Genomic DNA, 3,308 nt, shown 5'->3' on the forward strand with positions numbered 1-3,308 from the left:
CCATCAGACTTGATAGCATCCCAGTACTATTTCTGTATGACCATGCCCTTGTCTTGTCACCTCTCTGAATCTCCTGTCTGGTCTACAGAGCAGGGAAGAATGAAACCATTAGGAGAAAATGAAGCAATGCTTAATTCTGTTTTCTCCACCTCTCCCCACCCTCCAGCTCATCTGGCAGGCTACATATTTTGAGATTTGAGCTCAGACATCCTTGAGCATGCTGACTTGTAGTGGCTTCCCAAAATTTGCACACAGGCCCACATCATGTTCCATGCTTATCTTCACAGCACAGGCCCATCACTGGCCTGCGTGGGAGAATGGCACATCTCTCTTCCCTACAGTGGTCACAAAGCTCTTATCTTCAGAGCCCTAGCACCTGATGGCTCTGTCTCTCCATGATGGATCCCACAGTGGACATGGAGACCAAAGGGACCCACCACCACAGGCAGTGGTCACAGAGGGCTGGCTGTGAGCAAGGGGAAGGGAGGAGGGGGCCTCTAATTGCCCTCCCAACTCAGGCAGGGGTGGAAGGCAAATCCCATGGGGGTGACCACAAGGGCTCAATCTGGCTATTGTAGGGCACAAAGGCAGGCATAGCCCAGGGACACTCCTCCAGCTTCCCTCAGGCTTATGGCACCATAGCGTTCTAGCCTTCTCTGAGAAACAGAGAATCTGTTAATAAATATGGACTGGCTGCCAACAGAATGACTATTGTTATTCATTTGAGGAATGAAGTGCCATTTATTCTTTTAATAATAACAACAACAACAACAATAATAAATCACTCATGCACTTTCCCAGTATTGTTTCCTTTTGCATGTCCTGGGGCTTGAACTTAGAACCTGTGTTGCCAGGTTCAGCTGTGGGTCAAGTTCTCTTGCACCAGCATATGGCAAAGGAAGTTCAGGCACTTTTTCCAAGCCCGGACTTCAAGCCATAGGACTGGGACAGAGAACAAGCCCTGGGACTGGAAACAACAAACAAACAAACAAAAAACTTAGTTTTTGAGTTCTCCTCACCATTTTTTGGCCAGTCCTGGAATTTGAACTCAGGGTCTGGGTTATCTCATTTAGCTGTGTGTCAAGTGCTACTGTGTCAGCTTAAGACAAAGTAAATTTAAACACCATTCCTAGGCCCATGACTTCAAGGCACCAAAATAAATAAATAATGAATTTTTAAAAAGCAACCATAAAATGTTTGTTGGGACCTCCTTGCTATTCTTTTTCTTTTTGTATTTCTTTTTCTTTTTCTTTTGCCATACCTGGGATTTGAACTTAGGTCTGGGTTTCCTGTTTCAGTTGTTTGTCAAGTGGTAGAGCATCAGTCTTGAGCAAAAAGAAAAAAAAGTCAGGCACACCCGCCAGGACCAAGCTGCAGCAGTTTTCTCTCCTGGCCCCTGTGACTGCCGGTTCTGATGCCACTTTACCATGCAGAGTGAGTCTGGGAAGAAGAAGCCAGAAAAGGGGGAGAAACTGTTTGATCCCGTGTCCTTCTGGAAGGAACTGCTGGCCAGCGGTGTGGTAGCAGCCATGTCGAAGACGGCGGTGGCGCCTATCGAGCAGGTGAAGCTGCTGCTGCAGGTGCAGGCATCCTCCAAGCAGATCAGCCCCGAGGCCCGGTACAAGGACTTGGTGGACTGCCTGGTACGGATTCCCCATGAGCAGGGTTTCTTCAGTTATTGGAGTGGCAATTTGCGAATGTTATCAGGTATTTTCTAACATAATCTCTAAATTTTGCTTTCAAAGACAAATACAAACAGCTTTTCATGTCGGGGGTTAATAAAGAAAAATATTTCTGGAGGTGGTTTTTGGCAAATCTGGCTTCTGGTGGAGCTGCTGGAGTAACATCCTTATGTGTAGTATTTCCACTGGATTTTGTCCAAACCCATTTAGGTGTTGATATTGGAAAAGGTCCTGAAGAGAGACAGTTCAAGGGTTTAGGTGACTGTATTATGAAAATAGCAAAATCAGAAGGAATTATTGGCTTATACCAAGGATTTAGTGTTTCAGTTCAGGGCATTATTGTGTACTGAGCCTCTTACTTTGGAGCTTATGACACAGTTAAGTGCTTGTTACCCAAACCAAAGGAAACCCCATTTCTTGTTTCCTTTATCATTGCTCAAATTGTGACTACATGTTCTGGAATACTCTCTTATCCCTTTGACACAGTTAGAAGACATGATGATGCAGAGTGGTGAGTCTCAGCGGCAAAATAAAGGAACATTAGACTGCTTTATGAAAATATACCAACATGAGAGAATTGGTGCATTTTTTCGTGGTGCCTTCTCCAACATCCTTCGAGGTACAGGGGTGTTTTGGTGTTAGTGTTATATGACAAATTTAAAGAATTCCTTAATATTGATATTGTAGGTAGTTCATCAGGAGTTTGAAAAATGCATGCATTTAAGTTATTAGGCATAGAAACCACAGCTATGTGATATTGTACTTTGATGATGTATTTTGATAATGCTAATTGTTTAATAAAGCATAAGCTTTTCAATAATTTAAATATTAAAAATCAGATCAATGTGAATTTCCCTTCTACTTGTACTCAGACATTTCCGAGAGAAATTTTACTTTTATGTAGTATATGGTTGCCGTTAATTTAAAATTCTTTTCTTACATGTATGATAAAAATTAAATTATATAATGCTGAAATCTAAAAAAAAAAGTCAGGTACAGTCCCCAGGCCCTCACTTTATGACCCAGGACTGGCAAAGGGGGGAAAAACATAAAGCAAACATAGAAAGTTTGTTGAGACCTCCTGGCCATTGTTTTCTACCAGTCCTAGGGCTTGAATTCAGGGCCTCAGTTGCCCAGTTCATCTTTGGGACAAGTGGTAGTGCGCCAGCCTAGGGCTTAGAAAACTCAGGCAGTTCCCAGGTCCAGACCCAAGACTGGGAAAGAGAAAATGCTTCAGGACTTGGAAGGGGGCGAAACATGTAAAGCTTTTATTGTGACCTCCACACCGTTCATTTTACATTCCTGGGATTTGAACCTAGGGCCTGGGTTGCCCAGTTCAGCTGTAGTTGAAATGGTAAAATGCCAGCATAGGGCAAACACATCTCAGGCACATTTCCCAGGCTCTAATTTCAAAACCAAGGCCTGGCCAAACAAAAATAAACAAACCAAAATACACAAAAAAAACTTATTGGACGTCCCTCTATCCTCTTTCTTTTCATTTTTCTTTTTCTTCTTTTTTATTGCAATTCCTGAGATTTGAACTCAAGGCCTGAGTTGAATTTGTTGGGGTGTTGGTGACGTAGAAGAGAGAGTGCTGGACTTGAGCAAAAGAAGCTCTGAATTCAA

The 3,308-nt window shown here is 43.0% G+C and overlaps 1 pseudogene; it reads left to right on the top strand.

Annotated features, from left to right (window-relative positions):
- The first annotated feature begins 1,427 nt into the window (after positions 1 to 1,427).
- LOC106001532 lies at positions 1,428 to 2,389 on the top strand (annotated as a pseudogene).
- The last annotated feature ends 919 nt before the right edge of the window (positions 2,390 to 3,308 follow it).

The sequence above is a fragment of the Dipodomys ordii genome, unplaced genomic scaffold, assembly GCF_000151885.1.
Source record: "Dipodomys ordii isolate 6190 unplaced genomic scaffold, Dord_2.0 Scaffold310, whole genome shotgun sequence".
NCBI classification, from domain to species: domain Eukaryota; kingdom Metazoa; phylum Chordata; class Mammalia; order Rodentia; family Heteromyidae; genus Dipodomys; species Dipodomys ordii.